Source organism: Muntiacus reevesi, chromosome X, assembly GCF_963930625.1.
Source record: "Muntiacus reevesi chromosome X, mMunRee1.1, whole genome shotgun sequence".
NCBI lineage: Eukaryota > Metazoa > Chordata > Mammalia > Artiodactyla > Cervidae > Muntiacus > Muntiacus reevesi.
In genome coordinates, this window is record NC_089271.1 from 96070566 (window position 1) to 96095247 (window position 24682).

At 52.5% G+C, this 24682-nt stretch overlaps 2 pseudogenes; both read right to left on the reverse strand.

The window, feature by feature from the left end:
- Positions 1–707: 707 nt before the first annotated feature.
- LOC136154596 (protein EOLA1-like) lies at positions 708–9601 on the reverse strand (annotated as a pseudogene).
- A 13092-nt stretch (positions 9602–22693) lies between these two features.
- LOC136154082 (heat shock transcription factor, X-linked member 3-like) lies at positions 22694–24114 on the reverse strand (annotated as a pseudogene).
- Between the last annotated feature and the right edge of the window lie 568 nt (positions 24115–24682).

A 24682-nucleotide genomic window follows, 5' to 3' on the forward strand; every position in this document is an offset into this window, starting at 1 on the left:
GAGCAGCCAGGTGCCCAGGGACACTCAAAACCACTCTCTTGTAATCAAAAATATATTTCTGGCTCTAATAAAGTATAGCAAAACTCCACAGGAGTAAATAAATAATCAATTGAGAACTGCGAGTCTGTGTTCTTTCTATCTGTCCATGCTATTCACATGGGGCCCTGGGTGAGCCAGATGAGGCTGGAAGCCCATACCCCAGGCAGGCCTCAATCCAGTCCCCATGGTCCCTTTTCATCTGAAGCAGCAACATTTCAAACCCTCAGCCAAGAGTGTGGCTCCCGAGCCAAGTGCTGAGGCCAGCCCAGGACGGGCTGGTCCCTGGTCCTTGCCTGCCTCATAGTAGAAGACCCAGTCTGGCTCCTGACTATGGGGGGTGTCACCTTCCATGAGTCATGCACCCTGAAGCAGAAGGGGCTCCTGCTGTGTCCCCCCGACGATGACACAAGTTTCTGATTAGCAGCTGAGCGTCTCCAGCTCCTGATCCAGGGGCCTCCCCAAGAGGCCCACCAGAAAGCAGGGTCACCCCACCCACCAAGGGCCTTGCAAACACATGACCCCAAACCCAAAAACAAGTACAAGGTTTTACCAGGTGGACACTAGCCCTTGTCGTTCTGCCCTCACAGCTGTGTTTAGGAGCCTGTGTTTGGACCGGGAGTGGCCAGACACTGTGACCAACACACACACTTTGTGAGCCAAGGGACACTTTAGAGCAGGGCAAGGGTCACCTGCAAGGACACACCGCGGCCTGTTTCAGGGCCCGGGGGCCTCTCTGCCTGCCAGAGGCCTCGCCGGCTGCTCAGGCTCAGGCCCGCCCCCAGCCTTCTCCATCACCCCCTGGATACCGTTCCAACATCAGGGAGTTTGGACCAGAACACAGAGGGAAAATCACTAACCAGTTTCCTAACAACACATTTCTCTCAAGCACCCAGACACAGCAGGGCCAAAATGAGTGTCAAGGCCATGTTATTGTAAAGGTCAAATTCCTGCAGACTCTCCCTGAGTCCAGAGCAGCACCACATGAGGTGAGTCCTGGCCCCCAGCCCCGCACCAAGTGGGCAGTGAACCCAAGGGTGGGGCTGATTCAGACCAAACCAGATGGGCACATCCAGGGCAGGACGGCAACTGGATGGTGTCACCATGAGCTAGTCTCTCGGTCACCTTCCACTTGAGAGCCCAGTCTGGACAGGCCTCCTGCCCAAAGGGGATCAGGTGCTCAGGGATGTCCACCTGGAAGATGTCCTTCCCAGCCTTCCCTGGGACGGGCTGCAGCAGCCACCAGGGGTTGGCGAGCACAGTCAGGTACTTCTGTCAAAGGTCGGGTAGCAGGGCTTGATTCTCCCACTTCTACATCTCGTTGGGACCTAGGTTTTCTGGGCACAGCAAAGTGATCCAATGTCCACGAGACCTGTGTGCAAAGACAGGACACAGAAGGAGAACAAGGTGATTAACAGTTGCACCTCCTAGAGACTAAGGAGGAGAACTGGGGTGAACTTGATCCTCTGGCTGAGCCTTTCAGAAGGGTTCACCTCAGCAAAGGGAATTCGGGGTGAGGCCCAGCAGGGGAGGGAGCGAAATGAAAGGTAGAGGCCTGGTACTCCACGAACCCACCAGGACAGGGGCAGCTCTCAGTCTGACGACTGCAGGTCGCAGAGACAGAGCAGGAAGGCCCCGGCAGGGAGCCTGTGGGCATCAGGTCCTCAAGCGATTCACCAACAGGCAGGTGTTGCTGTGGGGCCTCACCCCTGGCAGTCAGGTGAGTTGCTCAGGCCTGGCTTCCGGCGGTGGGGGTGAGGAACCCAGGTTGGTTGCTGCACTGCCTATCATGATTTCTGTCGGGCACGCACACACACACGGGGACATACATAGATAGACAAATGCCACGTGCAGACCTGGACACGTCTCTGTATCTCAAAACACAAACAAGGACTGAGGCCCACAGTTTTGGTCAGGGACCTCAGGCCACCATTTTCCAGCCCAGGGACCCTCACTGCCCCTCTGAGGAAACCTCAGACCCACCCCGCCCCTCATCAACCAGTTCAACAGAAAATAAATGAGCATAACCTTGGCTGAGATCCAGGGCAGCGCTAGGGGCTAAGCAGGCACCACGTCACTTGCCACCAGTCACCCCATGGCTAAACTTGTCCCTGACCCACATCAAGGCCTGGATGTAGGCGGGGCTCATCCCCAGCCTCTGCTCCAGCAGCTCCTGCCAGGCTGGATCCTCCCAGTCCTGGTGCTCAATGTGGACAGCCAGGGTTCAGTGCTGGGTCCACATAGCATGGACCACCACCTTGTCTACAGGGTCTTGACACCATTTAAGATGAGACCTACATAAGGCTGTCGGAAGGACAGACAGCTGAACTTCACTTCCCAGGGTCTCATGTGGCTGTGGAAACAAACCACAAAGGTCAGGAGCCTGACACAGCAGTCTCCAAGCTCAAATCCCTGGGCCGGACATCAGCCCCACATGTCTGAGCATCCTCCAAGCCTGCTGACACAGAGGGGAGGGTCACAGAGGGCTGGCTCCTTCCATCCGTCTCCACGTGGTCTGATGATAGGGGGGTGGTGTCCATCACATGCAGTCTGTGGGGAGGTCGGGAAGGAGGGCAGGACAGCAGGAGAAAGGCACGAGGTGAGATCCAAGACAGAGGGACTCGAAACCCTGGGGGCACTGAGGAGGGAGGATGGGTCCCCTGGCTTCAAAGCCCAGTGGCCAGGCTTTGGTCCTCTCCCAGCAAAGACAGGCACAGTCCTGGGCTTGGCTTGTCCCATCCCTGGTACAAAACCCCATGCCTCAGCTCCCCAGCCACATCCTTACCCAGGCTCTGCAGATCCCCCATCTTAGCCCAGGACTACTGAGTGCAGATCCGTGCTAACCAATCTGGCCTCGGCCCTGAGGCCACCCTGGACCTCACTTGGCCCTGCCACGTGTCTTCCCCACGCCTTTCAGAGTCACCTTCATTCCAGCCCTTCCCGTACCACTTCCTCCACTCTCGGCCGATGCCCTGGACCCTGCCCAGAGCCTAGAGAAAGAAAGAAGGAGAGCAGGATCTACTGGAATGGGCACGATCTGTGTCCTTGCCAGGGCCTGGGATGGCAGGGAACACAGAATTCAAACTTCAAATAATCCACTAGGTTACTGTCACCTCGTTCGATGGCTGAGGAGGCACCAAGAGATAAAGAGATAGCCCATGACTGCAGGGGACCTGACCACAGGCAATCCATACTCACATTTATTCTTGTATCTGGAGCGGGGTCTCTGCTTATTGTATGGTGGAGAGTCAGATAAGCACAGCCATGGGCCTGGACCCCAGCAGGGTCTCAGCACCTAGCAGGGAGCCTACATTTCCACGAGACAGTGAGGACAAGGACAAAGCCCAGAGGAACCCAGCCTAGAGCCTCCTGGGCCTTTCCTTCCCTGATCACGGAAGACAGACAGTCCTTACAGGCCCACAAGGCTCCACGTGATCTGGCTCCTACCCTGGCGACCTGCTCTCCTCGCCCCTGGATTCACCCCCAGTAGCTACAAAGGCCGTCCTTCCATCCTTAGAACATTCCAGTGTGTTCCTACCTCAGAGCCTTTGTAGGTTGTGAGGAGTCACATCATGTTCCTTCAGATTCAGGTGCTGGTGTCTCAATCCCAAGTACCTCAGCGTGACCTTACAGGCAAAGGAAAGGTCTTCACAGAGCTGATAGGGTCAAGTGAGCTCATTAGGTTGGACCCTGCTCTAACAGGACAGTTGTCCCCATACAAAGGACACAGTTAGAGACAGACGGGCACACAGGAGAAACGGGGTGAAGAGGAAGTGGAGCTCTCCAAGCCCAGACACACCCACCAAGGCCAGCAATGCCCTGGATGTGAGTGGGGAGAGATGGGACAGACTCTTCACAGCTCTCATGATAGCCAACATCAGCCGACACCTCGACCTCAGCTGCTGGCCTCCTGAATGAACACGGTTCACAGATTGAGCCACCCAGCCTGTAGGACCCTGACATGACTGCCAGAAAATGAAGCCAGAGGGTCAGCCCTGTCCGGACATCTCTCCACAGGAGCAAGGAGGGATTAAAGGGATGGCTTATCCAGTCCCAGCACCTCAGGCACACTCCTCCACGTCTGCATATCTGCACGTGTCTGTTTTCACCCTTACATGGTGTCTATTTACACCTCCCAGTGTCTGGGGTCCCACAAGTTACCGATGCTTCCCTCCTGATGGAAGGGAAGGGAAAACTCATTTGCCAATACAGCCACTTGACATGACAACACACTCACTGAAGAGCTATGCAGGAGGAGGCCTGGGGCACAGGGCGCACATCCGAGATGCTGATACACACCAGCAAATGGCCTTCCACAAAGGCTTTCCCCGTTTCCACTCCCCCAACCACAGGCAAGAGTGTTATGTCCTCACGCCCTGGCTGGCACTGAGCATCATCATTCAGTTGAAAGTTTCCCCATGTGCTGGGTGACAAAGGGTCACACTGTTCACTGGGTCTGGCTTGGTACAAGGGACCTGGCTGGCCCCTGGGGTTTGATCATTGCTATGTCTTCTACTGAAGTATGTGATTCGATCCCAGGCTTGCCCAGTTTCTGCCATTCAGTTTCTCAGCCAACCTTGCCCCTTCCTCCTGAGTGACTCCAAATCTCACCTGTATGGGTGGAATCCCTGAATAAGAAGTGGCTGCAAGCACTCCTATGGCTGAAGCAGAGGGTGCCTACTTGGTGGCCAGAGTAGAAAACACTCTTCTGCCTGCTTGACTGGGCATCTTCACCTGCACGAGGACCAGAGCAACAGGGAGAAAGTCACCAGTGACAATACAGCAATCTTGGACAACAAGCCACCACAGTCTTCTCCTCGGCGGGGGCCTCAGACCATGGGGTCCCAGGAGGGCCCAACTGATGAGAAACACACATGCAGGTTCCCTCAAGGTGTGTTCTGCTCATCACAGCAGCTGGCTTGTCCCCAGGATGCCTCAGCCTGCAGCACAGAAACCCATTCTCCAGGAGTGATGGTGATTTACAGCCCAGGAAACCCTGCAAAGAACAAGAGAAAACGACTCCTCTGCTCACACTGCCACTCTGGAAGAATCTGGGGGCCGCCACAGTCAGTGGGCCACCCTCCATGGACTTGTGGTTGGTCCCCACCAGGAGGGGAACTGCAGACAAGCAACTGAGCCCTGCTTGTCAGGGTCAGGCTCCGGTGGAGATGACTCACAGTGGGCGGGTGGGACTAGTGTTTGGTCACAGTCCAGGGTCAGGGTAGGAGGCTGGAGGGCAGGTCTTTTGGCATCTTCCCATGTGTGCCCCAGAGCATCACCGGGATACACACATGAAAGGAAAGCAGGCGGGGGCTGTGGCCCGTGGAGGGGGCCAGGATGTCCGGCCCGGCCCCCTGGAGAGGTTCCTGGAAACCCCCGCCTGGAGGTACCTTCTGAGCATGAGGCAGGTCCCACCTTCCTGCAAGCAGAGTGAGTCGCGGGTGCTTTGGTATGGCTGGGTTGTGGTACCAGGCAGGACAGTGGTGCGCCATTGGGACCGAGACCACTGACAGTACTGGCTGGCCTCAGTCGTGTCACACCCACAAATACTGATTGTGTATGGCTTCCCTTACTCACATAGGCAGGCAGGTATGCAGGCACAAAGTTACGTAGACATGCACATACGAACAAAGGCACATTCCCTCGCCAGCCCTGTCCACTAGGCGACAAAGTAAGATCCGTCAGGCTCTGAGGCATCTAGAAGGTCAGGCCGGGAGGAGCCTTGAGACCAGCGGCCTGGAGCACGACTGGGAGGAGGACCAGGAAGTGAGGAGAGGAAGTTGGAGGAGAAGGGCTAGGAGTCTGGGGCTGAAGTGTGGGAAAGACCTGGGTGAGGAGGAGCCTCTGGAGAAGGAGGTGGGGTGGGGTTGGGCTGGGGCTGGAGTGGAACCACCTGAGGTGTGGTGGGGCTGACAGGGATGAAGCTGTGGGTCCAGGGAACCCACAGAGAGTTCAGTTTCATGGTCGAGGCCAGACTGTGCCCTTTTCAGCCCTTGCCATAGGCGTCCAGTCATGATGGAGGCCAGACTGTGCCCTTTTAAGCCCTTGCCATTTGCGTCCAGTCCATGAGACTCGGCGAGAGTCAAAGTGACCATGACCCAGTGTCCTCAGTGACTGCATCTGAGCTTCACAGTGGACCCCAGGGGCCAGGGAAGCAGGGAGAGGGGCGGCTTCTGGGCAGAGTTCCCCATTTCTAGACTGAAAGCCCAGGTTGGCTCCCCTCCAAGCCACTCTGGGACTGCTGGCCCAGTGCTGAGCAACAGTTTATCTGTTCTTTCGCAGATGTGAAGGAAAATCCTCACTATGTTTCCTGCTGCCCCTGGGACCTGAGATGTCTCAGAGAAAGGCAGCTTCACCTTCAAAACTGTTTCTTGTCCTCTTCCTCTCGTCTGGGGGCTCAGCCCACCCAAGGCAGCCACCTGACTCGACTCTTGACCGCCGCCCTGCCTGCTATGTCCCTGTTTCCCAAGTGCCTGATCACAGTAAATGCTCCTCTTCCTGTCCCCATTGCTACTAGCTCAGCTCAGGCCTCGTGGCCTGGGGTCCCCCAACAGCCTGGACCCCTTATCTCTCCCCTCCTCCAGCTGGTGCTACACACACCATTGATTCTTTGTCACACCACATGTACATCTGTCCTCAACCCCGGATGGAAAGAACAGTGGAGCAATCTCTTGATTAAGTCCTAACCCGTCCGTGGTGCCCTGGAGGACTTCCAGTGGTCCCAGGTCTCCTTCCTCATTGCCCAGCACTCTGGGTGACTGTGCTGGCCCTGCACTCTGTGCAGAGCTCATTTGGGACTCCACGGTTTGTCATGCATTTCTCTCCCTGGACCTCTGGCTCCTCTTGTCTTGACAACCTACTGTCCTCCTTCCAGGCATGACTGTAGCATACCTTTTCCGTCTGCCCGAGTGTTAGGTGCTGTCATCTGGGATTTCTGGGGCACCCTGCATCTTTCTGCTGCTGCCTTTGCCCTCCTCTTCCTCCGAGGCTGTGGCTGCTGTGCATGAGTCTGAAATCCCGAGGGTCACCAAGTCCCAGGAAGGCAGGGTGGGTGTCTCACTGGTTCCTGTTAGCCAGGCACCCACGCAACTGCTGCCACAGGAATGTTGAGTCTGAGCAGTGCTTTTCTTTCCAGCAGGCAGTCTGCTCTCTCCTTGAATAAGCCTCCCAGCCATGAGTTGAGGGGCAGAAACTGCCTCCTGGATTTGAGGCCTCAGCTCTGCAGGGACCCGAGCGATGACCACACCCAACTCCCTCATGCTAGTGCCCTGCTCCTTGCCCCAAGAGTGGTTACCAGGTACCTCCAGACACCCGAGAACCTCCTGGTAGTGGTTTCAGATCATGAAGGAGGGTCTTTTGAATGGTGGGTGGGCTGCTGCTGTTCCTCCAAATCCTGGCTTTGAACTAGATCTTGCCCAGTGAACTGGAGACCTATGACGTGTAGCTGCTGATAGGGGCAGCTGTGAGGACCTGCTCTGTGGCATTTCTCTGCACCCGTCCCTTCCCTGCTGCTGGCCCCAGCTTTCTTCACATGCACAGATATGTGGACTTAGCCATGGGGAGTGCTGTCTCCCACCCCATCTGTGTCTCTGAGGCTTGGTGAGGGTTCCACTTTGCTCCTGCTCTGCATTTGCAGCAGCACTGTCCTGGGAATGCTCGATCCAGATTCTCGGTTTCCCTTGTGTCCTCCTTGGCCGATGTGGTTTCCTCTCTGAAATGCCTGTTGCCCATTTCTCTGCTGAGCTGTGTGTCCTTTCTGTGCTGAGTTGTGGGCACTTCTTTCAGGGTCTGGGTGTTTATCCCGCCCTGGTGTTTGTATTGCAGATACATCCTCTTCTGTTTGCAGGCTAGCAATGAACTCAGTATTCACCTGGTCTCTCGGAGCTGTAAGTGCCCTACAGGTCAGCACATGTCCGTCAGGCCCTTCCACTGGGGGCCACTGTCTACCCCCAAGCTTGGCACCTGGGGCAAGCAGTTCCCAAGGAGATACTACCCTGGCATCCAGCACTCTGCCCATGAGAGTGGGCTCCTTCAAGTCCGTGTCAGTCTCTTAGACCCAGCCTAGCTTTAGCTCTGGGCCTTGGACTCCTGCATGCAGGACAAACCCAGGGGCAGCTGTGTAGCTTTGGGAGGTTAGCAGACCTACTTCCCCTCTATCCCCAGGGCAGCACCTGTTGAACACATCCCTCTCCATGGGGCCCAGATGAAGGGGCCATCCTGAGAACTGGACACATTTCTGATTTCATCTCAGTTCTACTGCATATCTTTGAGAGGACGCAGCACACATGGGAGCTGCAGACACGGATTGCCACTCTGCTGACGCTGCTCGGGGTGCTGACTGCCCAGGAGATGGGGCACCACCCAGGGGAGTGGGGGAGCTTCTCTGAACCTCTGGCACTGTCCTGCTAGCACTCACATCACAGGCCTTTATATCACGTCTGACCTGGGAGTGAGAGATGCTGGTTTCCACGTGTCCATCACTCCCATGCTCTGGGGTCTATGTGCTCTTCACTGTCTTCCATCTGGGCAGGTTGGCCACGACCCACATGCTATGCCCCCCAGCACTGGAGGGGGCTTCTGGACACCAGGCTGCAGACCACTGAATGGATCCAGCAGGTTAGTTTGTGAGATCGAGGACCACGGAGGGCAGATATGAGTGTGCATTGCCATCCCATACCCATGGTGAGAGGACTTCGGTGAGTGGACTCTCTTGCTCTGGGTGAGAGCCCCGTCTGGCTACCCTTTGAGTACTTGTGTGCCCACCATGGTAACTTGGTCAAACCCAGAGAGGGTGAGAGAAGTCAGGGCCCATGAGGCCCCACCAGAGGTGTGAAGGTTCTCCAGTTCATGAGTGGGGCGTGTATCACCCCCCCCTTTTCCGTGTGTTTCTCTTTTACTCGATGGAGTTCACTCAGGGTTTCCATTTGGCCTTACCATCTTTCCCTCACATCCCCAGGTTCTGAAGGACTTCTCGACTGATGTCTCACTAAGCCCTGCACCTGGCTGTGGGGGATACTGCATTCCAGGCTCTCCCAGCTCAAGAACGACTGACAAATCTTCCAGATTGGCCCTGTGTCCCTTGCCCCTTGATGCCCCTGTGCCTAGAAGCCCCAGCCCAGGGGGGGTCATCTCAAAGTGGCCACAGAGTCAGTGTTAACTGTGTCTCTCATGTTGGTGTCAAGTTGACACTGTGTCTGGCAACCTCCACTCCTCTGGTGGTCCTACCTCCCTGCGTGGGTTCACCATCTCAGAGCCCGAGGTCCCTTTGGGAGAGGTTGGAATCATTCCTGTGTCTGTTTGCTGTGGAGCAAACAGCATCCTTCTCCTGGGACCCACCTCATCCCTGTTCCTCAGTTCCAGACCTGAGAACTGGCTTGGGGGCCAAACCTGGGCAAGGGATCTTGACCTGTTTACTGGGGTGGCTTCGCTTGGCCTCAGTGTCATTTTGAACTGTACCTTGGTTGGTTGCCTACCGATCGAGCCTCCAGGAGGCTGCGTTGCTTTGATCACATGTCCAACTTTGTGGGGCATGGCCAGGCTCCTGGGAAGTGGCTGCCATCGTCATGGTCGCTGACTCCTGGCTGCTCAGTGAGACCTTGTGCCCCCTGCTGCAGTCCCTGGGCAGCAGGCATGGGGGGAGGGGTGTGTCGTCCATCTCCTCCATCACCAGGCCTGATGAGCCTGGCCTGGGTTGCACAGTGACTTCGCTCTACTTGGCGGCCTGGCAGTAGGTGACCAGCTCTTCCTGTGGTTCTTTGGGTCTCGTGCTAGTAGTGCTATAGGTCCTGCCGCAGACTGGAGTGGCCAGTTCCCCTGCTTCCTGGGAAGGAGGGCACCTGTGACAGAAGACTCTGGTCAAATTTGCTCCCTTGGGGGTGGGGGGGCACTAGCTCTTTATGGGGTGGTGTAAGTGGGCTGCTGCCACAGGCTCAGAAGTTCAGAGATGTCTGGGATGTCATGGTCTTCTGGTGCCTGCCTCCCAGTCTCCCTGGCCCTTGTGTCAGGGATGCATATTTTCCTGAGAGGACGTCTGATGCCAGCAGGTCAAGGTTGCCTTGGTAGAATGTTCAGTCTCTTTGAGGTTCAGTCACTCCTGTTGAATCCTGGGCCAATGTTTGTCCACTGCCTGAAGCTTTGGCAGCTACCAGGGAGACCCTGCCCCCCCCCACCTTGGTTCTCACTGTACTTCATCCTAGGCTGGTCATCCCCCTGCAGACAGCAAAGCAAAGAATCCACTCTCCTCTATTCCTCCCACGTTCCACACACTTGGATCTTTTCACTTACCTGGAAACTCCTCTCCCCCACCAGTCCAGCGAAAGTTCTAGCAGCTGGGATGTGGCCTTGAGCCCAGGGCTGAGTGCACCACAGACTACCCCCAGGATGGGTCCATATAACCACTGGGGCAGGGGATGTCAACCTTGTACCAAGGCCCCATCTCACCACCTCTCCTCAGACCACTCCAGGGCCAGCCTTCTCAGGATGGGTCCTTCATGAGGCCGTTCTCATGGGTTGTGGGGGGGAGTTGATACTGGAGGCTGACTGGGGATGCACCATCAAGGGGAGAGGGAGCAGGCAGGGTTGAGCAGGGCATCCCTTCACATGCGATATTGACCTGACAGTTCCTGCCAGCTTGTCAGGAGGTGCAGAGCACAGACAGGTATTGGAGGTGTCCACAGTGGGCCCTGGTGGTCAGGCCATCACCGTGCCTGAGGCCTCTTGATCACTACTGACAGAGCAGGAGAACTGACACCAGGAATTGGTGCCTGAGCGGTGGCTGTGTGTACACACGGGACGCCAAGTGCCTTTGCTTGGGTGGCACCATGCTCCACCATGCATGCAGCTTAATGGGAGGGGCTCTTGGTGTCTTTTGCATCAGACAACTTCTGGGTTGGGGATGAGAACTGCTTCCAGTGTGCTGGCTACACAGCCATCTGCTAGCACTGGTGTAAGTACAGCCTGATGGGAGAGGGCAGGTCTGGGTGCCAGACCTCACAAGGCAAAGCACATTCAAATCCAAGGACACCTGTCGCACAAGAGGCTCCTCCACTTTGCAGGGCGTCAAGTGTCTACTCACCCCTGTATCACTCAAGGCTGGGGGTGGGGAGGCTGGAGTGCATCTTCCAGGTAGACCTGTAAAGAGTAGAGCCTGAAATGAGGCAGAGGTTGGGGATCATGAAGAGTGGGGAAATGGATGCTGACTCATATCAAGGGAACATGGAGGGCTTTTTAGATGGGTTGCCATCTGGATTGGGTCTTGTAGTGAAGAGGGTCCCTTTGGCTGGGAAATGGGGGAAGGACCACCAGAAGGGAAAGGCTACCCACTCCAGTATTCTGACCTGGAGAATTCTGTGAACTGTCTACTTCATAGTTCATGAGGTAGCAAAGAGTTGGACATGACTGAGTGGTTTTCACTTACTTTCACATAGTTGATTAACAATGCTGTGTCCATTTCTGGTGTATAGCAAGGTGATTCACTTTATATATATATACAAAGTGTTTTATATATATAAAAGTATCTATATATAAAAGAAGTATATATATATATAAAATGTGTATGTGTATATATATATATATATATATATATATATATATATATATATAAAGTGTTTTATATATATAAAACACTTCCTGATTCTTTTCCATTATAGGTTATTGCAGATATTGAGTATAGTTCCCTGTTAGATACAGTAGGACCATATTTATGCATTTTATACATTGGTATTCAGTCGTTCAGCTGTGTTTCAAATTTGTGACTCAATGGACTGCAGCACAGAAGGCTTCCCTATCTTTCACTCTCTCCCAGAGTTTGCTCAAACTCATGTCCATTGAGTTCATGATGCCATCCGATCATCTCATCTTCTGCACCCTCTTCTCCTTCTGTCTTCAGTCTTTCCCAGCATCAGGGTCTTTTCCAGTAAGTTGGCTCTTCACATCAGGTGCCCATAATATTGGAGCTTCAGCTTTAGCATCAGTCCTTCTAATGAATATTCAGGCTTGATTTCTTTAGAATTGACTGACTTGGTCTCCTTGCTGTCCAAGGGACTCTAAAGAGTCTTCTCCAGCACCACAGTACTACTATTTTATACCTAGTAGTGTGTATCTGTTAATCCCAAACTCCTAATTTATCCCTTCCCCTGCTTTTTCCCTTTGGTAACCAAAAGTTTCTTCTCTGAGTCTGTTTCTGCTTTGCAAATAATTTCATTTGTATCATCTTTTGAGATTCCATCAATAAGTGATATCATAGAATATTTGTCTTTCTCTTTCTGACATACACCATTTAGTATGATAATCCCTAGGTCCACCCATGTTTCCGCAAATGGTATTACTTCATTATTTTTCATGGCTGAGCAGTATTCCTCTGTGTGTGTGTGTGTGTGTCTTTGTGTGTTTCTGTGTGTGTGTGTTCCACATCTTTATCCATTTATCTGTTGATGGACACTTACATTTCTTCCATATCTTACCTATTGTAAATAGTGCTGCAATGAACATTGGGGTGCATGCATGTTTTCAAACTAGAGGTTTTGTCTTTTCCTGGTATATATTCATGAGTGGGATTGCTGGATTATATGGTAGTTCTGTTTGTAACTGTTTAAGGAACCTCCATACTGTTCTTCATATTGAGTGTACCAACTGACTATTCCCTCAACAGTGTACAAGTGTTCCCTTTTCTCTGCATCCTCTCTAGCATTTATTCTTCGTAGATTTTTTGATGACGGTCATTCTTTCCAGTGTAAGGTGATACTTCACTGGAGTTTTGATTTGCATTCGTCTAATAATTAAGAATGTTGAGCATCTTTTCATGTGCCTTTTGGACATCTGTGTCTTCTTTGGAGACATGTCTATTCAGGTGTTCTGACCATTTTTTATTGGATTGTCTTTTTTTTTTTTTTTCAGCTTCAGTTTTAATTAAAGGTGGTTAGTAATAAGAGCTTCCCTGGCAGAAACTTCAGGCAGTGCTTGAAGGATATGAATATAAAAATGAGGTGCTAAACCTAATATGTCTATACACTGTAAAGCATTTCTTTCCCATTTTCTCCTCTGACCATTTCTGCCTTTATCTTTCTAATTTTCTCAAGGCATGGAGATGTCAGATACATAGCAATAGATATTAAAATGGATTCTTAACTCTCATTACCACAAAGAAATAGCAACCAAATTTGCATGTTCTGTGCCTTGAGCTTATAGCAGGAGCCCAGGCACTGGCACAGAAGTCCATTATTTGTACCCTACGGATCCGTGAGGGTAGACAGCTACTTTTTTGAGTGGATGTGTGTCCATGTAGCTCATAGGGTGGACCAATGCATAGGGCACATAGAGGGGCTGCTTATTTTTGCTCATGATGCAAATTACATCACCCAGAGCCTGAACTTTGGAATCCAGAGACCTGGGTTTGGACATCAGCTCTTCTTTTGCTGTGTAGCCTTGGCACTTGCTATCTCTGGGTGTCTCTCTCCTCTGTTGAAAACCAGGTAGCACAAAACGCTGCTCAAGGCTTTTCCAAGGTACAGCCTTGAACATAATGTGACCTCCCACTGGGGCTCAGGGTCTGTCTTTGCTTCTACTTCTGCAGGTGGGAGGTTATTCCAGCAACACTGCATATGAAGATTTTTCTTGATTCCCAGGCTTTTTAAATTTCAGAATTCTCTAACAGTGTTCAAGGGACTATAATGTGATCTTTTTAAAATTCCTTTATGGTATTTGGAAGATCTCAGTTGTGCATGTAGAAAATGAGATGATTGGTCCAGAACAGTGATTCTCCAACCTTTGTGTCCATGGGATATCTGACTGGGGGTGTTCAAACTCCCAAACAAATCAGAGGCAGGCTGCTCAGCTGAAGTGAGGCCTACTCCCCATCCCCCTTCTTCCTAATCTCTTCCTGGCTCACGCCTTATAGAGGCACCCCCCAAAGTGTGCCACAGAACACAGTTTGAAAACCAATGACCTAGATCTCAGGCTTCAGTGTGCATTCAGGTCCCTGAGTGATCTTGTCAAATATGGCTTCTGACTCATATGTTCTGAGGGGGACCTGAGATTCTGTGCTTCTCACCGGATCCCAACTGATGCCTAAGTGTCTGGTCCATTGATAGCATTTTGAAAAGCAAGGTTCTGATCACAGACTGCCTTTGACATTTCACATCCTTTCATTTGGAGTTCTTACTGTTATACTGACTGCACCATAAATAAAAATCTGTGTTGAATGAATGTTTCTATTAAGTGCAAAATCCTCAACTATACAGATGTGGAAATTGACCTGGGATATGAAGGAGTCAGGAAGTAATTTTTCTCAACTATTTCTGAAACATCTGTATAATATTTTCTGAAGAACACAATTTGGGTTAAGAAGCTGTTACACTTTGATAAGAAAAGTTGCACTTTGATTTGTTTGTAGTCTGGATCATAGCCAAAGTGTTAGTTGATGAGTCATCTCTGACTCTTTGCGACCCCATGGACTATAATCCACCAGACTTTTCTGTCCATGGAATTTCCAAGGCAAGAATACTGGAGTGGGTAGCCATTTCTTTCTGCAGGGGATCCTCCTGACCCAGGGATCGAACCTGGGTCTTCTGCATTGCAGGCAGATTCTTTACCATCTGAGCCACAAGGTAAGCTAATGGACACTTTTCCAAGGGAACTTCTGATGGAAACAAGTGACCTACTTTCAGACCCTGGCTGAGGCCTGTCTCCACACTCTAGGTCTAAGTGAAGGTTCAGAATTGTGGACAGCAACCAGAAAAAAAAAAAAAAAAAGAACTGTGGACAGCTGTTGGTGTGTCTGGCATGCATGTGCTTTCTTGATAGTCTTAATGACATGGCATCTAGAAAGATACCTTCATGTAAGTGGCCTCCACCCTTTCTGTCCATTATTGAGTTGAGAGTTCCAGGTTCAGTGTTGGTAGAGTGTTCTGTCTTCTGCACTCTGCTGGGACTCCTCCTGTGTGTGTCCAGAAGACCGGATGCTTTGACAGTCTGTAGGGCTTTGCTTGTCAGTCTGTGTCTGTTTCAATTCAGAAACAACATGGCTAAGGTGGGGAACCTACTTTAGCAAGGAGACAAAAGCTCAGTTGCTAGAGTAGCCAGTGTGTTGAAATGTCATGTATCCTTTACAGAATATGGAAGGAGAACAGTGTGTGCTCTGGGTATTGCCCAAGCCCTTCATTAAGAAGGATGACCACTTTCCCATAAGGGTGGAGGCGGCATGTGCATCATCTGAGGAAGCGAGGTAAGACTGAATACCAGGGAGGCTGGATCCAAACACAGAGGTGTTCCTTTTGTGGTCAGTCAGTGAGGGGAAGAGTCTGGTGGATTTGTGTTCCCAGGACTTGTTGATGGGCTTCTTTAGCATCAGGCATATGAGAAGCACAGACAGAATGTGCCCAACCTCACTCCTTCAGATGTGGACAATCTGGTGACTGGTCTGTCAATAGCTCTGTTAATGGCCACTAGTCACCTTCCTTCCTTCTTTGATCCCCTCACTCTCAGGTGTGTAAGCACCTCCTTGGTGCCTGGTGTTGGATCTGCAAAGTTGGAGAAGATAGGGAACTTGCTGACAAGCTCCAGACAAGTGGAGCACAAGGAGCCTTCCGAACGGCTCAGCTCCTAGTATCTGGAATCTCTGAGTAGTGATGCCAGTGATGGTGGCACAGGTGCCATGGAGTTCAGTGTGTGTCTGAAGTACTGACCCAGAGTGCATTCCCTTCTCATTGTATCCCCAGAGTGTTCGGGTCACCACAGGTACACGTGGAGGGCCTGTGCCTGAGCCTTCCTTGCACACCTTCAACGAAGCATGAGAGTCTATTTTCCCAGTCACCCTTCTCCCGCTCAGGTCCCCCTGGCATAAAGTCAGCAGTTAGGAGTAGAGGAATCTCAGGTAGAATCCTTAAGAAGTTTCTGGAAGAATACCCTGTTCATCCAGTGCTTCCTGAGCTCTCTTAAACCCAGGGCCCTTGGTGACATGACACAGGCTGATTTCTAATCCCTCTCCAGCTGCTGCCACCTAGGCCACCCTGGTAATATAACCACGAATCCTAAAACACAGCTTTCCTGGAAGTTGACCCCTGACTTCCACAACTTGGTGTTCGAATATACCTGCCAAGCTCTGGCCTCATCTTGCCCATCTGTCAAATGAGGTCAATGTAAACAGTTCTGGGCCCAGGTCCAGCCATTGCTCTCCACGCTTCTCAGGGCTCCGACCCCCACCGTGGGCCTTCCTCCCTTCCTCAGAGCAGCACTTCCCCCTGCCTCCTAGATGGTCATGGCCTTGCCTCCACTCCACACTGCTGCTCAATGCAGATCCCTCCCTACTCACATCCTGTGTCCTCCTGAAGCCTCAGAGGCTGACTTCAGGACCATTCCTTCCTCCCCACCACCTTCCAAAACCCTGTCTATAGTACTCTTTTGTGAAAGGTTATTTTGGGCGATTTCTGTGTGTGTGTGTTTGTGTGTGTGTGTGCGCGCAACCTTCCAGAACCTTCCCTATAATACTCTTTTTGTGCAAGGATACCTTGGTTGGCTTCTCTGTGTGTGTATGTGTGTGCATGCACGTGTGTGCATGCACAGTTACACCACAAACCCTCTGAGGATAAAGATTCCACCCAGTTTACCTTGGTACTATCCCCAGAGCTGCCTCTGCAGAGCAGGCACGTACCAGTTCTGTCTGTTGGCTTTGAGTCACTTAGCACTCATCAACTCTGTTGTACCACTCTGGACTCGGCAGGTGATGAGATGGGCCCCGCCCAGGCATCAGTGTGTGCGAGGCAGGTAAGCAAGGCAAGTATGTCAGTAATCTCATTGGATGCAGGGCCACTCTTTGTAGAAACATCTGAAGTGCTAGGATGCCTCTCCCTGCAAGAAGAGGAAGGTGGGCTCTGAGTAGTACACTGCAGAGTGGGTACGGAGTGAATGGTAGCAAGACAGGAGTCTACCCCCAAGGGGTCAGTTCTGACTCCTACACTAGTGACCTGCTCCCTTTCTCCATAGAGGGTGGGGGCTGGAACATGGTACCTAGGAGGTCCTATCAAGCTTGGTGCACATTGGATGGTATGACTATACCATCTGGGAATTCAGTCTTGACAGACTCAGAGGGTTGTCTTTGACAGCTGTCTTTTTGGTTTCTGTGTTACTAGACTGGATTCTGTGCTGGCCTAGCATGGTTCTTCTCTGATGTTGGTTCCAGAAGCCCATCTCCCCTGAACTGCTTCATCTTCCTACCACTCAGTGTCTACCCAATGTCATTCCAGGTTTCTCACCTCAGCAGTGGAGGAAAAACAGCTCTGTACTTTGGGTCCTTGTGTAGTGTATCAGCTCAGGCTGTTGTTCCATTCCTTAGGTCACATGCCAATCACTCACTCCCAGGTACTTTTTAATTTTTTTTATTTTTTGAGCCCTCCGTAAATGTTGATGTCTTTTTAATTTTTACTTATTTATTTGTAATGACTCCATTCTGTGAGGCATGTGGAATCTTAGTTCCTTGACCAGGGAGTGAACCCATGTCTAGTGCAGTGGAAGTGAGGAGTCTTAACCACTGGACCACCAGAGAAGTCCCACACTCCCAGGGACTTTTGAATTCTGGTTATCTGGAATTCATCCTAATTGCCTTATCCTTGCTTCTGGATAGGTACCATCCTGCCTTCTGCCTTGTTATCTGAATCCCAAGGCTTTTTCTCACTGTTTGGTTTCCCTTCTGTAAGTCTCTGGACCAGATAGAGATGAAAAACAAAGCTAATGAAGTTTAAGATTAAACTTCAGAGTCATTGGCATTTCTAGGCCTGGAAGGGGCCCTAGCATTATGGTATATGCTAGTTGTCTGGTTTGTAAAATCAGCGAAAGGTAGTTTAGCCACAGTTGGCCCAAGTCATCTCTATGTCCATTCTGCTGTCTCCATCACTCTTGCTCTTGTATTGGGTGTCTATACAGTGACCATAGGCGTATTGGGAATCTGGCTAAGGGGAGAATAATCAAGATAAAGTAGTTTGGATTTGGAGAAACAAATTTTAGGAGCTCCCAACCAGTTCTATACACATTCAAGTTATACCTAGCCATCCTATATTGAAATAGCTTTCAGGAATACTTGAACTTACCATGCCTGTGCACAGTATCAGGACAAGAGGTGAGAGAGGCTGGAGGGAACATTGGGATGTGTTCACCCAGTGAAGAGGGTGACCATTTATCACCCAGCAGGTGGACAGAGGTTCAATCGGATGATGATGTTCAGGGCCAGCCAGTGCGTGAGGACATGGCACCCTTGCCTGTGGTTGGGGGAGTGGACACGGGAGCCTTTGGGGAAGGCAGTTTGCTGGCGTGTGTCAGCACCCCCGGGGTTTGTCCTGTGCCCTGGGCCTCCTCCTGCATGGCTCTTTAGTCAGTGAGTGTGTGGTCATGTCAAGTGGCTGCATTAGCAAAATGAGTTTTCCCTTTCCTTCCATCAGGGGGAAGCATCAGTAACCTATGGTACCCCCAAAACTGGGAAGTGTAAACAGACACCATGTAATGGTGAAAACAGACACATGAAGATGTGCAGACATGGAGGAGTGTGCCTGAGGTGCTGGGAGTAGAGAGCCATCCCCCCACACCCCCTTGCCCCTGCGGAGAGATGTCTGGACAGAGCTGACCCTCTGTCTTCATTTGCTGGCAGTCACATCAGGATCACACCTGGTGGCTCAAAGTACAAAACATGTTGGTTCAGGAGGCCAGCAGCCGAGGTCAAGGTGTCATCTGACGTGGGCTTTCATAAGGGCTATGGAGAGTCTGCCCATCTCTCCTGCCTCACTTCTGGGGCATTGCTGGCCATGGTGGGCATGTCTGGGCTTGAAGAGCTCCACCTTCCTCTTCACCCTGAGTTCTCCCGTGTGCTGGTCTGTCTCTAAATGTGTCCTTCATATGGGGACAGCTGTCCTGTTAGAGGATGGTCCATCCTAATGAGCTCACTTGACCCCCATAAGCTCTGTGAAGACCTTTCCTTTGTCTGTAAGGTCACACTGAGGTACATGAGATTGAGACTCCAGCATGTCTCTCTGACGGGACACGATGCGACTCCTCACACACTACAAAGGTTCTGAGGGAGGAACACATTGGAATGTTCCAAGGATGGAAGGACGGCCTTCGTGGCTACCAGGGGTGAATCCAGGGGCAAGGACAACAGGCCTCCAGGGCAGGAGTGAGATCACATGGGGCCTCACAGGCCTGTAAGAACCGTGGATCTGCTGTGCTCGGGGAAGGAAAGGCCCAGGAGGATCTGGGCTGGGTGCCTCTGGGACCATGTCCCTGTCCTCATAGCCACGTGGAAATGGAGGCTCTTAGAAAGGTGCTGAGACCCTGCTGAGGTTCAGGCCCATGGCTCTGCTCCTTTGCCTCCAACCCCTTCCAGTGAACAGGGACCCCCTCCAGGTATAAAGAATGAAGTGAGGATGGAGGTGGGTGTGGTCAGGTCCCCTACAGTCATGGTGTATCTCTCTATCCCTCGGTTCCTTCTCAGGTGTTGAACAAGGTGACAGTGACCTAGCGGGTTATTTGGGGTTTGAATTCTGGGATCCCTGCATGGTGCTGTCCCAGGCCCAGGAGAGGACAGGGAGTGTGCCCATCCCAGAGGTTTCCTTCTCTTCTTTGTTCTTTCTCTAGGCTCTGGGCAGGGGACGGGGCATCTGATGACAGTGGAGGCCATGGTGTGGGAAGAGCTGGAAGGAAGGTGGCTCCTAAAGGTGTGGGGAAGACACCTGGCAGGGCTGTCTGAGGTCCAGGGCAGCCCCAGGACTGAGGCCAGATTTGTTAGCATGGATCTGCATTCAGCAGCCCTGGGCTAAGATGTGGATCTGCAGAACACGGGCAGGGACAGCCCAGGAGCTGACGGGTGGAATGGGAGCTGGGGTGGGGGAACCCAAGCCCAGGACTGTTCCTGGCTGTGCTGGGAGAGGACCAGAGCCTGGCCACTGCACTGTGAAGCAAGGGAACCCACCGTCCCTCCTCAGTGCTCCCAGGATTTCAGGGCCATCTGTCTTGGAACTCATGTGGCACTCATGTGCCTCTCTCTCCCACTGCCCTGCGCTCCTTCCTGAACTCCCCACAGACTCCATTGATGGACGTGTCCTCTGGGTCTCCACCCCCCTATCAGTCGACTGCATAGAGATGAATGGAAAGACCCAGGCTTCTCTGACCCCCTGCATTCTGTGTCAGCAGGCTTGGAGGATGCTTGGGCATGTGGGGCTGAGGTCCAGGCCAAGGTTGTGAGCTTGGAGACCTCTGTGTTAGGCTCCTGACCTTTGTGGTTCTGTGTATCTGCAGCCACGTGAGGCCCTGGGAGTCCTGAGAGATGAAGTTCAGCTGTCTGTCCTTCCAACAACAGCCTTTGCACATTTCATCTTATATAGTGTCAAGCCCTGGAAAGGCAGTGGCAGCCCATGCTATGCAGACACCAGCTCTTTACTATGGCTGTCCACATTGCACAGTGGGACTGATGAGTGAGGCCTGGTGGGAGGTGCTGGAGCAGAGACTGGCAATGAGCCCTGCCCACATCCAGGCCTTGCTGTGGGACAGGGACAAGTCTGACCTTGGAGTGATCTCAGGCAAGTGATGCCGTTCCCCGTGCTGCCCGAACGGCCCCAGTGCTGCCCTGGGTTTCAGCCAGATTGTGCTCATCTGCTTTCTGTTGAACCAGTTAGTGGGGTGGGGGGGTGCTGAGGTTTCTTCAGAGAAGCAGCAAGTTTCCCTTGTCTGGGAGGTGATAGCCCAAAGTGCCTGACCGCCTCTCTGGGCCTCAGTCCCCATTTGTGCTCTGAGTCAGAGGCAGGTCCATGTCTGTATGTGGCACTTGTCTGTGTGTGTGTGTCCCCATGTGTATGTGTGCCCGGTAGAGACCATGAGAGGCAAGAAAACACCCAGCCTGGGTTTCCCACTCCCACTGCCTGTTGCAGGCCCTGAGCAAGTCACCTGACTCCCCAGAGGTGAGGCCACACAGCAGGACATGTCTGTTGGTGAATTTCTTGGGGATCTGATGCCCATAGACTCTCCCCGGGGCCATCCTGCTCTGTCCCTGTGGCCTATAGTGGTCAGACTGAGAGCTGCCCATGGCCTGGTGGGTTTGTGGAGCACCAGGCCTCTTCCTTTCATTTTGCTCACTCCCTCATTTGGCCTTGCCCCGAATTCCCTTTGCCAAGGTGAGCCCAACGGAAATGCTCATCCAGAGGACCCAGTTCATCTTGGGTCCCCTCCATGATACCGTCTTAGTCTCTAGCAGGTGTGACTTTGAATCATCTTGTTCTCCTTCTGTGTCCTGTTTTGCACACAGGTCCCATGGACATTGGGGACACTTTGCTGTGCCCAGAAAGCCTAGACCCAATGAGATGGAGGAGGTGGAGAATCAAGCCTTGGTACCTGACCTTTGACAGAAGAACCTGACTGTGCTTGCCAACCCCCGCTGGCTGCTGCAGCCCATCCCTGGGAGGGACGGGAAGGACATCTTCCTGGTGGACATCCCTGAGCACCTGATCCCCTTTGGGCAGGAGGCCTGTCCAGGCTGGGCTCTCGAGAGGAAGGTGACCAAGATACCAGGTCATGGTGACATGGTCCAGTCACCACTGTGCCCTGGACGTGCCCGTCTGGTTTGGTCTGAATTAGCCCCACCCTGGGGTGTGCTGCCAGCTTGGTGTGGGTCCGGGAATTGGGACAACCCTCATGGTGCTGCTCTGGACTCAGCGTGAGTCTCCAAGACTGACCTTTATGATAAAATGGCTTCATCACTCATTTTGGCCCTGCTGGGTCTGGGTGGTTGAAAGAAATGTGTTGTTGGGAAACTGCTTAGTGTTTTTCCCTCTCTGTTCTGGTTCAAACTCCCCAATGTTGGAACAGTGTCCAGGGGGTGAAGGGGAAGGCTGGGGGCGGGGCTGAGCATCAGCAGGCAGAGAGGCCAGCAGGCCCAGAAACAGGCTGCAGTTTGTCCTTGCAGGTGACCCTTGCCCTTTTCTAATGTGCCCCTTGGCTCACAAAGGGTGTGTGCTGGATGCGGTTCCTGGCCGCCTCACGTCCAAAGACAGGCTCCTAAGTATACCTGTGAGGGCAGAGCAACAAGGGCTGGTGTTCACCTTGTGGAAACCTTGTACTTGTCTTTGGGTTTGGGGTCGTGTGTTTGCAAGGCTTTGTGGGTGGGGTGGCCCTGCTTTCCGGTCAGTTTCTTGAGGTGGGGCCCTTGGATTGACAGCTGGAGATGCTCAGCCGCAGATCAGAAACTTGTGGCATCGTTGGGGGACCCAGGAGGAGCCCCTTCTGCTTCAGGGTGCATGACTCATGGAAGGTGACACCCCCCAAGGTCAGGAGCCCAGCTGGGCCAACTGCTGAGCAGCAGGCAATGTCCAGTGACCAGCCCGTCCTGGGCTGGCCTCAGCACTCAGCTATTGAGCCAGATCCTTGGCAAAGCACGTGAATTGCTGCTGCTTCAGTTGAAAAAGGATCACGGGGACCAGACTGAAGCCTGCATGGGGTGTGGGCTTCCAGCCTCATCTGGCTCACCGGCATCATGTCAATAGTGTGGACAGACAGAAAGAACACAGACTCATAGTTCTTGTTCAATTCTTTATTTACTCCTGTGGAGATTCACTTCACTTTATTAGAACCAGGAATCGATTTTTGATTACAAGAGAGTACTTTTGAGTGTTCCTAGGAACCTGGGAGGTCAAGGATTGGGCTTGTCCTTGACCTGCTCACAGAGGACACACTTGTAATCTGAGGATTCTCCCTGCTCCTCCTCTGCTGAAGGGGCCTCTTTTGGAGCTGTGACTGACAGGGCCACCATCAGGATGGAGGAACAGGTGTTGTACAAGGCCATCACTGAGTCACAAGCTGGGTACTCCGGGGGGCTCTCGGGCATTTGCACTGTGCTCTCCCTTCCAGAAGTAGCCAGCTGTACAGACGTGGCATTGCTGGACATGCCCTTTCCACTGGGGCCACCCTGCTCGCTGGGGAGATGACTTGCCTTGGACCGCCCAGCTACACTGCCCATAGACCAAAGGTAAGAGGACACAAATGATTGCCGGCTGGGGGTTCTGTGAGCAGGTGGGCTTCCCTTCTGGACTTTCTTGCCCGCATATTGGTGCAAGTCGTGGTGGAGTCGAGGAGAGTGTCTAGTTGCCACTGCTCGCTTCTTTCTCTTTAGGATGTTCTGCAGGAGGAGAGGCTTGTCTCTCTAAAAATTGGAGTTGCGATAGATCTGAAAAGAAATGAATCACTTTAGACAGCAAGGGGGAGAAGAGGCCTTCCTTGCTGCCTTCTTCCCCACCACTGTTCTGGCCATGCCTATGTATGGAGACAAGTTCTCTTCATTCTGGCAGGTTATGAGGCCCTAACATGTAATAACATGTTAGGGAACTCCCTAGAGTTCCCCTGGTGCCATCCTCGCCTGAGGCTTTACTGGCCCTCCCTTACTTCAAATGGCCCCTCAGGGTCTAGAGTCACCCCGGTGGATCAAGTCTCATGGGGGTGGAGGAACACGACAGACCCTGGTTCTCCTCTTTCCTTAACCACCCTCTCATGAGAACAGTATTCTCCTGGGAAATGAAACCCATCCAGCACTCAGGTCATCTAGTCTAGCCTCCCTAGAAGGACTTTCTACATTACCATCAAGTTATTCTCTGCAGAGCAACCCAAAGGGCAGATTTTAATGAAACCATACAGGTTCAGTTCATAGATGAAGCTCTTAATGCTGTCTGTCTCGAAGATCTGGTCCATGCCTCTGCACAGAAGGACTTCTATCTGGAAACGATCTGCCTTGATGACCACCATGTCTCCCTCGCCATTCCAGTGCACAGAGTTGAAGGCCAAATCCTCCATGATCCTCCAGAGCTTCCTGGGGAAGGACAGCCCGAGGATATCATTGTTCTCTTCCTCGGCCATTTCTGGGTTCGGGCCCTGTGGGGGCAGATTGTCATGGAGGCTTGGATCAGGGCTCTCAGGTTGGTCAGCCTGCTTCTCCAGAGCCTCCCCTGAATCCATGTTTGGATCTGGGGAGGAATCACAGGGATTCCCTGCTGCAGGCTTCCCATCAGTTGATGGGGCCGGCGGAGTTGCCCATGCCTCATGGGAACTCTGACTAGCCATGGAGCCAGTCTAGCTCAGGAGCATTATCTACCCAAGCATTGAATGCTCAGTGCAGAACAGCCTCCAAACCAGGGTTGGGGTGCCCCACAAATACTCTCTGAAGATTCTAGAATCTGGGTTGTAGGCTAGATAGTCAATTGAGTGGTCAGTTTCCTCAATTTTTCTCATGATGTCACAAAGGTGATGTGGAGAGGCAGCCCTGGGTGAGGGGGCCTGGGGATGGAGATGGGATCCCCAGCTTGTCTCTTGTCTGAAAGTACAGAAAAGTTTGTTTCTGGTTGCCTGCAAAGGCTCCCATCTGCTGCCAAGTGCCTTGTTTCAGGGGGCCAGGCCCTGGATGGGTTGACAAACGTGCCCCTGGCCCTACCCTACCAATGTGCAGGCCTGTGGCTGGCTTTTGCTGCAGGGCCGGGTCCTGGCAAGTCCTCGCTCAGCTACCACTCTGAGAGATCCCAAGGGTCCGATGGGCCCGTGGTGACTGTCCCTCCCAGAAGATGGGATCCATAGCAGGCTGGTAGGCCTAGCCTGAGTTGGTGGTCCCACCACCCCCACCCCACTGGCCATGACC